Raw genomic sequence first — 14251 nt, 5'->3', positions numbered from 1 at the left:
GTTATTTTTGAAATGTACATCAGTTTATACAAAAATGAGCAATTATGCACCATTTTTCAATCGAATCACGTATCAAATAAAAAAAATTAAGATCTGAACAAAGATATTGGAGAAAATACTATTAAGGATGTTGGTGATCAAATGAGCGAAAGTCAAATTCAAATCTAAATTCTGTCCAGTACAAAATCAAGGTCACTTATTAAAAACTTATAGTGATTTGGTTTTACATGATATTAAGGACATGGTCAAGCAGTCAAAAAGAACAAGACAAAAACAAAATCTAACTGAAGAAGAACCGAAGACTTTGATAGCCCTTAAAAATAATGAGGATTTAGTTTTCCTTTCTGCAGACAAAGGTAGAGGTCCAGTTGTACAGAAATATGAGAATTTTCATAAAGAAGCTATACGTATATTGTCAGATGGGACATATTATACTGTGATAAGATATGACCCTTTGAAAGAGTACAAGAAAATTTAAAAACTAGGCAAAAGGGAATAAAAGTCATACTAAAGAGGAATATAGTTTATTTTTCCTACTTTCACTAACAAGCCCTTCTACTATCACGTTCTGAAGATCCATAAATCTTTAGAAAAACCCCGGGGAAGACCTATTATATCAGAGATAGAATCAACTACAAGTAACCTGTCACATTTTGGGGATTTATACCTGCAGGAATATGTTGTGAAATTGGACCTTTATCTCAAAGATTCAGATCAGATGATCTATGAAATTCAAGAAATTGAAAGGGAAGAGAGGTTTATGTTTATCCTCCTTAATATCACATTATTGTACTGTAATATTTCTCATCAGGTGGGATTACAATGTGTGGAATATTATTTAACAAATGATTTAGGTGTAACTCTGAAACAAAGAGATTTCCTCTTATCTAGTTTGAGGTTCATCTTGGAAAATCATTTCTTTTTGTATGACAGGGAAGTGTTCCACCAATGGACCAGTTGAAAACGAACATATCCTCAAGGACCACTCATATATACACCATTATCGATGATTTATTGATGACCTTTTCTTGATAAGGTAAGGTACTGAATTGGAGGCTAGAGATTTTGTACATCATACAGCAATTGGAGCTATGGTGTGCCAATCCAAGTGTCTGAAGGACACACACAGTTACACCAGATATTATTACATAAGCAAAAGCACTGATGCCCAATATTAAAACATGACATTTATTTATTCCTATATAAAATACCTTGATCCCTTATAAAATATCCTTGTGTAAGGACAACAGATAGTCAAGCTTTTATATAGGAATAAATAAATGTTATGTTTTAATATTGGGCATCAGTGCTTTTGCTTAGAGATTTTGTACAAACTCTAAATACCAATACATGGGGTATCAAGTTTACCATGGAACTAGATCGAAATATAATAATTTTTCTGTATTTGGTGTTAGCACATAAAAAAGAAACTATTAATATGACTGTCCACTTTGAAAACATAGATACTAATAGCTATGTAACCTATTAAAATGCACATTATAGAAAATTGATTAACAATATACCTTTCAGTCAATATACAGAATAAGGAAGAATTGCACAGAAGATTCTACATTCTACAAACAAGCAAAAAATCCTAAAAAAGAAAAAAAAAGATTTAGAGAGAAGGGTTAAGCAAAAAAATTACTTTCTCAAGTTTACAATCGGGCTAACCAGCTATCAAAATCAACTTGTGTACAACTGTCTAGAAACAAAGAGTTTAATCGGAAGAAGGAGGAAATAAAGAGAATTGTGAAGGGGAGGCTTAATATTACCACAACATATAATGTCAGATTTAGAAAAATACAATCTATACTTAATCAACAGCGGCATTTGCTGGAGAAACATGCTATTCTTAAGGAGTTAACAACAAAAAAGTCAAAGATTACACTAAACAACTACAACAAAAAAACTTTTCGCAAATATCTTGGTATACAATAATCAATCTTAGTCAATTTGTACAAGCTGATTTCGAATATGCAAACAGTTTTTTTTCTATCATCCTCCATTCTTGAAATATCCACGATCTTAAATTTTACATTTCAATTAATTTCTTCCAAAATATTTGCATAAAAACTTGTATTTTAAAAATTATTATTACATGAATTTTATACATAAACGTGAACATGGCTATAGCTACTGAAATTATATATAACATACATAATTGTATGATAAAGAAAAATTCAGTTTGAAGTCTAATATCTGTAAAATATGTGCAAAAATTCGTTAAATATGTTCATGGTTTAAATTTATTGGCTGTGGACTTTGCTTATACTGATAAGTTGACAAATCATGCTAAAGCATCCTACAGTAGTCTGCCAACATCACTGCACTTCACCGACCCTGATAGTGTGACTCCATCACCGAAATGTCCTGGTGGAAGCGCTCGCCATGTTTATCGCTAACATGCGCCTAGGTTTTCTGGGAAGAAGTCCAGATGTGAGTCAAGTAAAAAAATTTCAGAGACATATTGCAGCCAAGATGTTTGTACGCATTTTTTTTTACTTCACATAGTCAGCACTTTTCTTATTTCCAAGGAAATTGATTATGACTGACTTGAATGCCACCCACGCATCTTTTTCTGCAGCATTTAGAATGTCTTGAAAGTGTTCATCAGCCATGATTTCTTTGATTTGTGGACCTATGAATACACCTTCTTTTACCTTTGCATAACTTAACCCTGGAAACTTGTTGCACAGGTACCAAAATGCATCATAGTTGCTGTCTAAGTTCTTGACAAAATTTTTCATATGCAAGGATGTGATTAGTTAAAAATGACTTTTGCCAATGATAGAGCCACTTTAATAAATAATTATCAAGCAATATTCTCTATTGAATATATAGAACACACACACATATATATATATATATATATATATATATATATATATATATATATATATATACAGTCCTATGAAAAAGTTTGGGCACCCCTATTAATCTTAATCATTTTTAGTTCTAAATATTTTGGTGTTTATAACAGCCATTTCAGTTTGATATATCTAATAACTGATGGACACAGTAATATTTCAGGATTGAAATGAGGTTTATTGTACTAACAGAAAATGTGCAATATGCATTAAACCAAAATTTGACTGGTGCAAAAGTATGGGCACCTCAACAGAAAAGTGACATTAATATTTAGTAGATCCTCCTTTTGCAAAGATAACAGCCTCTAGTCGCTTCCTGTAGCTTTTAATCAGTTCCTGGATCCTGGATAAAGGTATTTTGGACAAACAATTCAAGTTCAGTTAAGTTAGATGGTCGCCGAGCATGGACAGCCCGCTTCAAATCATCCCACAGATGTTCAATGATATTCAGGTCTGGGGACTGGGATGGCCATTCCAGAACATTGTAATTGTTCCTCTGCATGAATGCCTGAGGATTTGGAGCGGTGTTTTGGATCATTGTCTTGCTGAAATATCCATCCCCGGCGTAACTTCAACTTCGTCACTGATTCTTGAACATTATTCTCAAGAATCTGCTGATACTGAGTGGAATCCATGCGACTCTCAACTTTAACAAGATTCCCGATGCCGGCATTGGCCACACAGCCCCAAAGCATGATGGAACCTCCACCAAATTTTACAGTGGGTAGCATGTGTTTTTCTTGGAATGCTGTTTCTTTTTGGACGCCATGCATAACGCCTTTTTTATAACCAAACAACTCAATTTTTGTTTCCAAAATGAAGCTGCCTTGTCCACATGTGCTTTTTCATACCTCAGGCAACTCTATTTGTGGCGTACGTGCAGAAACGGCTTCATTCTCATCACTCTCCCATACAGCTTCTCCTTGTGCAAAGTGCGCTGTATTGCTGACTGATGCTCAGTGACACCATCTGCAGCAAGATGATGCTGCAGCTCTTTGGAGGTGGTCTGTGGATTGTCCTTGACTGTTCTCACCATTCTTCTTCTCTGCCTTTCTGATATTTTTCTTGGCCTGCCACTTCTGGGCTTAACAAGAACTGTCCCTGTGGTCTTCCATTTCCTTACTATGTTCCTCACAGTGGAAACTGACAGGTTAAATCTCTGAGACAACTTTTTGTATCCTTCCCCTGAACAACTATGTTGAACAATCTTTGTTTTCAGATCATTTGAGAGTTGTTTTGAGTAGCCCATGATGCCACTCTTCAGAGGAGATTCAAATTGGAGATCAACTTGCAATTCGCCACCTTAAATACCTTTTCTCATGATTGGATACATGTGGCTATGAAGTTCAAAGCTCACTGAGGTTACAAAACCAATTTTGTGCTTCAGTAAGTCAGTAAAAAGTAGTTAGGGGAATTCAAATCAATAAAATGATAAGGGTGCCCATACTTTTGCACCGGTCAAATTTTGGTTTAATGCATATTGCACATTTTCTGTTAGTACAATAAACCTCATTTCAATCCTGAAATATTACTGTGTCCATCAGTTATTAGATATATCAAACTGAAATGGCTGTTGCAAACACCAAAATATTTAGAACAAAAAATGATTAAGATTAATAGGGGTGCCCAAACTTTTTCATAGGACTGTATATATATATATATATATATATATATATATATATATATATATATATATATATATATATATAGAGAGAGAGAGAGAGAGAGAGAGAGAGAATATATATATATATATATATATATATATATATTTGTGTATACTGTCAGAAGTATGTAGTCCTATTTAAGCAAAATACAAACATTTATTCGACAATATCTTAACAATTTGACCTGATAGAGCAAAACGGTTTTCAGATTTGAAATCAGCATAAAAAACTGTTTAAGAAACACTTAATGACATTTAAGATATCCACAGTGTGTTTTCCAGTGTTATTTTTAGATGGACACCTACCATCAAGAACATTTTAGAACAGAGTAAGCTAAGCCAACAAAAGAAAATAAATATACCAAATGAAAGTCACAAAAAAGATAAATAAAAAGGGTAGAAATAAACCTTGTAATGGAAACATTTCCAGTAAGACAGATTGGCAAAACGGCTATGTAATTACATAATCAAATGTAAATGCCAGCTACAGTATGTGGGACGCACAACCCAACCCCTACACAATGGCGTGAATAAACAGAGAGAAAACATTGAAAAAGGCTATTTACAGCATGGACTCTCTAGGCACTGTTCCATAATGCATACAGATTATATCAATCCTATAACAGTTATACCTATTGAATACATACCAGAAACCATACCATGTAGATTCGATATTCTCTAAAAAAGAGAAATATATTGGATTTTTAGGTTCAATACCATTCAGCCCTTGGGTGTAAATGAGATTTCAGAGTTTATATTATGAGCAAAAAATAAATAAGGAAAAATGTGATTTGATACTTTATATACAAAATATATATATATATATATATATATATATATATATATATATATATGGATAAATACTGTCACAACTGAATATTTTTGAGAAATTGGATACTGTAAATTTTAGAGCCAAAGTATTTTATCACTGTGCCTACTTGACAGAAAAAGGCAAAGTTACAAAGCATGCATAGCTTGACTGGTTAACATATATATATATATATATATATATATATATATATATATATATATATATTATATATATATATATAGTCCTATGAAAAAGTTTGGGCACCCCTATTAATCTTATTCATTTTTAGTTCTAAATATTTTGGTGTTTACAACAACCATTTCCGTTTGATATATCTAATAACTGATAGACACAGTAATATTTCAGGATTGAAATGAGGTTTATTGTACTAACAGAAAATGTGCAATATGCATTAAATCAAAATTTGACCGGTGCAAAAGTATGGGCACCTCAACAGAAAAGTGACATTAATATTTAGTAGATCCTCCTTTTGCAAAGATAACAGCCTCTAGTCGCTTCCTGTAGCTTTTAATCAGTTCCTGGATCCTGGATGAAGGTATTTTGGGCCATTCCTCTTTACAAAACAATTCAAGTTCAGTTAAGTTTGATGGTCGCCGAGCATGGACAGCCCGCTTCAAATCATCCCACAGATGTTCAATGATATTCAGGTCTGGGGACTGGGATGGCCATTCCAGAAAATTGTAATTGTTCCTCTGCATGAATGCCTGAGTCGATTTGGAGCGGTGTTTTGGATCATTGTTTTGCTGAAATATCCATCCCCGGCGTAACTTCAACTTCGTCACTGATTCTTGAACATTATTCTCAAGAATCTGCTGATACTGAGTGGAATCCATGCGACCCTCAACTTTAACAAGATTCCCGGTGCCGGCATTGGCCACACAGCCCCAAAGCATGATGGAACCTCCACCAAATTTTACAGTGGGTAGCAAGTGTTTTTCTTTTTTTTGGACACTATGCATAACGCCTTTTTGTATGACCAAACAACTCAATCTTTGTTTCATCAGTCCACAGGACCTTCTTCCAAAATGAACCTGACTTGTCCAAATGTGCTTTTGCATACCTCAGGTGACTCTGTTTGTGGTGTGCTTGCAGAAACGGCTTCTTTCTCATCACTCTCCCATACAGCTTCTCCTTGTGCAAAGTGCGCTGTATTGTTGACTGATGCACAGTGACCCCATTTGCAGCAAGATGATGCTTCAGCTCTTTGGAGGTGGTCTGTGGATTGTCCTTGACTGTTCTCACCATTCTTCTTCTCTGCCTTTCTGATATGTTTCTTGGCCTGCCACTTCTGGGCTTAACATTTCCTTACTATGTTCCTCACAGTGGAAAGTGACAGGTTTAATCTCTGAGACAACTTTTTGTATCCTTCCCCTGAACAACTATGTTGAACAATCTTTGTTTTCAGATCATTTGAGAGTTGTTTTGAGTAGCCCATGATGTCACTCTTCAGAGGAGATTCAAATAGAAGAACAACTTGCAATTGGTCACCTTAAATGCCTTTTCTCATGATTGGATACACCTGGCTATGAAGTTAAAAGCTCAGTGAGGTTACAAAACCAATTTTGTGCTTCAGTAAGTCAGTAAAAAGTAGTTAGGAGTATTCAAATCAATAAAATGATAAGGGTACCAAAATTTTTGCACTGGTCAAATTTTGGTTTAAGGCATATTGCACATTTTCTGTTAGTACAATAAACCTCATTTCAATCCTGAAATATTACTATGTCATCAGTTATTAAATATATCAAACTGAAATGGCTGTTGCAAACACCAAAATATTTAGAACTAAAAATGATTAAGATTAATAGGGGTGCCCAAACTTTTTCATAGGACTATATGTGGCTGTTTATGTGAAAAGGGCCCACATTGTCGATATGGAGTTCTTGGTATCATTGTAACGGTTATGGTGTAACATTGTCCGAAACAGCAAAAAAAAAAATTATTGAAAGCACAATTGACATATTTTTAAATAAAATTTTTGCATAAAACAAAATTGTGATTTTTTTACCCAAATATGTTTTGGACTATTTTCTCTATAATTAGCATCGACGATCTGGGCCCTTTTCACGTAAACAGCCACATATATTTATAAAAAATCACCAAAAGAGGTTTTCAAACATAATAATGAGAGGTAAATTATTATTTTTTTAACATTTATATTACAGTAATGCATCTTATGAACGAGCTTCCATAGTTGAATGATACAAGTGAAGAGGAGCAGTTAGTTTCTGCCCTTTATCTCTCTAGCTACAAAAGAGTTTCCCAATAATAATAAGTTCTACTACACTAGCAAGCCAAGTTGTAAGCGGGGAAAATGCATAATGCTATTAATTGTGTACCAAGCACATGTTAACTGTTTCTATGTGTGACATGCATCAATCTGTTCTTCTCTCCTCTGTGAATTCTGTACAAAAAAATAAGAGTTTTTTTTTTTCCAACAGGAAACCACTTTTCTACCAGTGTGACTAACAAAATAATGCCCTACTAATGTATTATAATACGCCCCTCCCTGACAGCACTTTTTGTGATGAATTGTGTGGGGAATTAGTTTAAAAAAAAATCGACCTAGAAAAGTATTAAAGCACTCTCCACATTAGATGCCTATTGAGCATCCATTATACCCAGCTTACTGACTGGGGAGAGTTCTGTGTATCAGAAACATGAGACATTTCAACATTTCTTCCACATGAAAAAATTAAGATAAATATATAAAGGAATATACAGTATATAGTATTTGAGGACAATGACTCTCTCTAAATATGTTACTGAATTGAAAACTGGGGGGGGTATTTTTCTTTTTTTATGTTGTGGTCTTATGAAATCTAAGGACAAGAGGAAGATTGTGACTTATTAGTGTTTTCTTTTTTTTTTTTTTTTTTTAGCTCTTCTAGAATGTATTCGTCAATGTATCAAAACATGCTTTCAAATTTTTTTAAAGATTCTTAAAAACTTAATGAAGCTATAGTTTTGTCTTCCAAAAAAAGTTTATGTTTGAGGAAGCACTCAGTTCGAGAATGAAGCGTGTTGTGGGTTTTATAGCTTTTTATCGCAAAGTATGCATTGCAGCCCTGGATTTGTGTTTTTTGTATTGTATCTAAAGGAAGATATTTTTTCCTTTGTGATATATTTCTTCATGTTTGCTTGATTAGATTAAAAAGAAGAATTTATTAAGGAACTTAGCGCTGACACTGTAATCCAGAATTTTTCCTGGAAAGAATAATCAACTTTTTCTTTTGGATGCTTGAAACCATTCTTCTTTTGTCTTCTTTTTTTTTTTTTTTTTAAACTTTGTGTTTATTTTTGCAATGATAAAGTTTTTTTTTTTTTACTTTGTATTATTTATTTATTTTTAGAATTTTTTGAAAAACTTTTTGCATTTTTTTAAGCTATGTTCACACCTGTGTTTGGGTATTTGTTCTGGGGGCCAGCTTGAGGACCCCCTGAATGGAAACCTAAATAGCTTAAAAACGCAATTACCCTTGGAAACCTGCACACCCCATAGATTATAATGGGGTCTGCCAGGTTTCTACCCAGTTTCCACCCAAGAAGGACAAAAAAATGTGGAAAAAAAATGTGTTTCTCGCAGGACTTTTCTCTCTGATTTTTAAAAGTGTAATGGGGATTAGAATCCCCCAGCGAAGACAGGTGCAGGTGTGAACTTAGCCTTACTGTCGTACAAGACAACTTGAAACTTGTATTGTTTGATCCCTTGTATAATACACTCCAGTACTTCTGTACTTCTGTACAGTATGTTACTGCCCATGTGTATTAGGACAAGGCCTGTTACCTATCTGTATATGGCCTCTAGAAGGATGTTAATTGACCTCATGTTCACCATGGTAATTCTATGGCACCCAATAATTTCACCAAAGGGGAGTTGATAGAGTTAGTGAAGGCTAAGGCTCCACATAGTGAGCCGCAGCCAAAAAATGCTCAGAAAATACAGTGTTTTTCACATATTATACCTATACTGAAAATGCCGGCATTTCTGTTTTATTAAGAGGTTTGCGGTTATTGATGTGAATGTTTTTGAAAAAAATTTTCTGAAATGTGTGGATGGAATTATCCAGAATCTAATTCATTTGCAGCTAATGCAAAATGCTGCATTTTTGAAACATGAAGCCCTGGTCGGAATCATCTAGATGCTAGGATTGATATTGATCATGCCATCTAAAGCGTTTATTTGCTGGAGTTTTTTCTCAGCCTGGTAGTTATTCTTGGGCTCTAGTTGTATCTGGCAGTTACAACTTCTGTGCCTGCTACATTAATGTATATATTATCACAGCCTTAAGCATTATATGAAATTATCACAATGCATTGTAAGTATCTCTAATTACAATGCATTGTGATAAACTACGGTATTCAAAATACTCGTACTCGATTGAATACTACTCGCTATTCGCAGTAAAGATTCGATTCAGAACCAGTGTTGATTGGCCGAATGCTATACAGTGTATAGCATGCGGCCAATCAATGCTGGTTCTGCAGATGAGTAAAAGCAAAGTGGAAGGAGTAGGACACGGCACGGGGAGAATTATAAACCCGCAGGATAGTACCTTTGAGTAGAAATCCCCAGCATCCCTCCTGCAGAACCAGTGTTGATTGATTGAATTATATACAGTGTATAGCATTCAGCCAATCAACGCTGGTTCTGCAGAAGGCTCAGCTTTGACGAGGCAGAGTCTAAGATCAGACCACAATGGAGACTGCTCTAATGTTAAATATGCAGTCTCCATTGTGGTCTGATCTTAGACTCTTAGACTATAGCATTCTGTACACTATATAGCATTCAACCAATCAACGCTGGTTCTGCAGGAGGGATACTGCAATACTATCTTGCGGGTCTATCATTCTCCCTGCGCCGTGTTTATCATTCTTCCCGTGCTGTGTCTATCATTCTCCCCGTGCTGTGTCTATCATTCTCCCCGTGCTGTCTATCATTCTCCCCGCACCATGTCTATCATTCTCCTAGCGCTGTGTCCTGCTCTGTATGGTTCTTTCTCTGTATGTGGGCCCGGACTCCTTCCACTTTGCTTTTACTCGCCCTGTATAGTTCCCAGTGCTGACTGCCCAAGTATCACATTCTCCTTCGCTTCTCCTCAGCACTCTCCTCCTGCTACTCATGGACTTGGTGACTCTCCTTAGTCAAATAGTGGTTTCCCCTGAAACGAGCATTTTATTCAAATAGACTATAATGGGATTCGATATTCCATCGAGTAGTCGAATATTGAGGGGCTACTCGAAACAAATATTGAATCTCGAATATTTCACTACTCGCTCATCTCTAATTTTAGAAAAGTAATACTTTTGTCATTTCTTTTCTTTATCTGGATTTAAAGATTTTAGACCATTTATACATTATGGTAACACCTTGCAACTACACATTGCTTCCACATTGGAGTTATTCCATACAAATGTATCTACACTATCTATACAACCCCTGGCAAAAATTATTGAATCACCAATCCCTGAGGATGTTCCTTCAGTTGTTTAACTTTGTAGATAAAAAGCAGATCACGGCCATGAAAAAAAAAAAAAAAAACTAAAGGCATTTCAAATGGCAACGTTCTGGCTTTAAGAAACACTACAATAAATCAAGAAAAGTATTTATGGTAGCCAGTAACAGTTAGATTTTTAGAACAAGCACATGGAATAAATTATGAAATCACTCAATTCTGAGGAAAAAATTATGGAATCATGAAAAACAAACAAACAAAATAACACTCCAACACATCACTAGTACTTTGTTGCACCACCTCTGACTTTTATAACTGCTTGCAGTCTCTGAGGCATTGACTTCATGAATGATAAACAGTACTCTTCATCAATCTGGCTCCAGCCTTCTCTCATTTCTGTTGTCAGATCTTGCAGCCTTGTCATGGACCATTTTCTTTAACTTCCAGCACAGATTTTCAATTGGACTGTTTGCAGGCTATGACATTGACCTTATGTATCTTTCTTTAAGGAATGTTTTCACAGTGTTTGATCTATGGCAAGATGCATTTTCATTTTGAAAAATGATTTCATCATCCCCAACATCCTTTCGATAGATGGGATAAGAAAAGTGTCCAAAATCTCAATGTAAACCTGTGCATTTATTGAAGATTTAATAACAGCCATCTCCCCAGTGCCTTTACTTGACATGCAGCCCCATATCATCAATGACTGTGGAAATTTGCATGTTTTCTTCAGACAGTTGTCTGCATAAATCTCATTGGAAAGGCACCTAACAAAAATTCCAGCATCATCACCTTAACCAGTGCAGATTCCAGATTTATCAATGAATATGACTTTCATCCAATCCATAGTCCACGATTGCCTTTCCTTAGCCCATTGTAACCTTGTTTTTTTCTGCTTAGGTGTTAGTGATGGCTTTCTTTAGTTTTTCTGTAAGTAAATCCCATTTTTGAACAGTACTGTTTATCTCTCATGAAGTCAATGCCTCAGAGACTGCAAGCAGTTATAAAAGCCAGAGGAGGTGCAACAAAGTACTAGTGATGTGTTGGAGTGTTATTTTGTTTGTTTTTTCTTCATGATTCCATAATATTTTCTTCAGAATTGAGTGATTCCATAATTTATTCCAAGGGATTGTTCTAAAAATCTAACTGTTACTGGCTACCACAAATATTTTTCTTGATTTAGTTTAGTGTTTCTTAAAGCCAGAAAGTTGCCATTTGAAATGCCTTTAGTTTTTTCCATGGCTGTGATCTGCTTTTTTTTCTACAAAATTAAACAACTGTAGGAACATCCTCAGGGACTGATGATTCCATACTTTTTTGCCAGGGGTTGTATTAGTGCCAGATATTTTATACAGTAGTACCTTAATGTCACATGATATTGCCAATACCATTCCATTCACTGTATAGAAATACCTGCCAGTCATACAATTAGCGGCTTGCACATTGCACATAGGTATGATGTCTTGCTAAAATATTTTGCATTTAAACATCATTTTAGGGGGCTGTACAAGGTTCTGTAACTGATGGCATGTGGTAGGTAGTATAATAAAAAATACGCAAACGCTATAATTACCAATAACGTTTAGTGAATTTCATTCACTTCTAATTACAATTGTATACAATGGTTGGAACTAAACCAAAGAAATGCTAATTAAAGAAATGTTTAATATTATGGGCAATATGTATTATTAGTGAATTTGTTTGACAATTATCATTTGATAACGGGAAATATTATAATATAAATACATACGAAAGCAAAAAAAAAAAACAAAAACAAATTGGAGATCTTGAATCTATATTCCTGCTAATCTTCTGAATTAGTAAATGTTATTAGTCTGATTTGCTATTCATCATGAATAATAAAGTATTAGAATAATTTAAGTCTCAAACATCTAGGAAAATTCAATTTTGTGCAATGAATTTATATTAGAAAAATGAAAGTCAGAATACACATTGATTTTTCCTTTATTAAATTAATGAGGTTGAGTCCTAAGGACCATCTGTAGTGATGTCACCACTTGTATAAATGAATTAATTTTTAATATAGTATATTAATGCATTATCAATCTCTGCTCCACTAATTAACTTAATAATCAAAACTATAAGCAAATGCAATAATCATTTCTGCAGATATATGCCTATGTTTCTTTATTTCTTTAAAGTGCTGATTTGTGTGTTCAAGGGAATTTGTATTGGTGGATTACAGTAATACAAAATTAATATTTTGCGTTGTGTTAGCAGTCTGGATGTGTTGTTCTAATAAGTGCCTCACAGCCATATTCAATATCTGATCCTTTCTCTACCGATAATAAGACAATACAAGTGTTTCCATATTGGATCCACCATTTCATTAGTTGCACTGTGCAGGTTTATGAAGATAATACACAAGTGAAAATTTCTAATCCAATGCACTTTTATAAATCAGTAGCAGCATACTGCTTAGTCCTTGCTTTGGACCCTGGTGACTGATCTATTGCTGTGTAATAGGCACCTATTAGCACTGGCAGCAACAAGCCTCTTGCAGTAACTGTCATGTGACTGGTGACTTGAGTACCTGTAGAGATGTTATTAAAAAGTTTAGGGAGAAAGGATTCTGGTCAGGTAAAACCTGGGGATTTTGTTAAATAATCTATCTGGGAATAAACACCAAGCTAGAATAACTCCTGCAAAAGGAAGAGGGACTCATACTACTTTCCTTTTTTAACTAAGGATGGGTCCATCTTTTTTTTAGCAGCTATTCTGACTTGGTTATTATTCCCAGTTATGCTATTAGAAATAGCACCCCATTTGTGCGTTTGAATTGCAATGGTTCAAATCCTAATGGCAAACCCACACTTTAAATTTACATGTGGCACGTTAAATACCTGCAGTCACTTCTCAATTTTTGGGGGGCCTGAGGTTAACGGGGTTCGATTGATTGGAGGAAAATTGCAGTGTCTAAGATGATGGAAGCATCAGACTGGAGGATACACTCCGTTTTCAGTTTAAGCCTGAATTTTGTTCAACTGTTGCTTTGAAAGAAATTGTGGAAGAACTTATTTTCAAAGTCTTAGGAATGAAGGTTGCAGATGCTGAAAGCCTGCAAGAATTTTCGAGCCAAGGTTCATACGATATGACCTTATAGAATAAGTGTGCTTGTCTAAATGTCACGCAAACTTTTACCCAAAGTAATGTAAGCATTATTGAAAAACTGTGCAGCCATTATTCAAGCAGATAAGAAGTCCGATTTTTCTACATATTATGAGAAGGTGACAGGCCGAGTGCTGGAGTCCAGATATATCAGGATTCTGATATTTGTATGGTCCAGGGCAGATCTGGAGTAGGCCTCAGCCCAGGTGTAGATCCTTGGCTCATTACTGGATCAGAAAAAGGCTGCAGCTCCTGCATTGTGTGTAGTTCCATAAGGTGAAAAGAGGTGTATGGGTTTATGGTG

This window comes from Leptodactylus fuscus, chromosome 6 (assembly GCF_031893055.1).
Source record: "Leptodactylus fuscus isolate aLepFus1 chromosome 6, aLepFus1.hap2, whole genome shotgun sequence".
Taxonomy (NCBI): domain Eukaryota; kingdom Metazoa; phylum Chordata; class Amphibia; order Anura; family Leptodactylidae; genus Leptodactylus; species Leptodactylus fuscus.
This window is presented reverse-complemented; position numbering follows the sequence as displayed.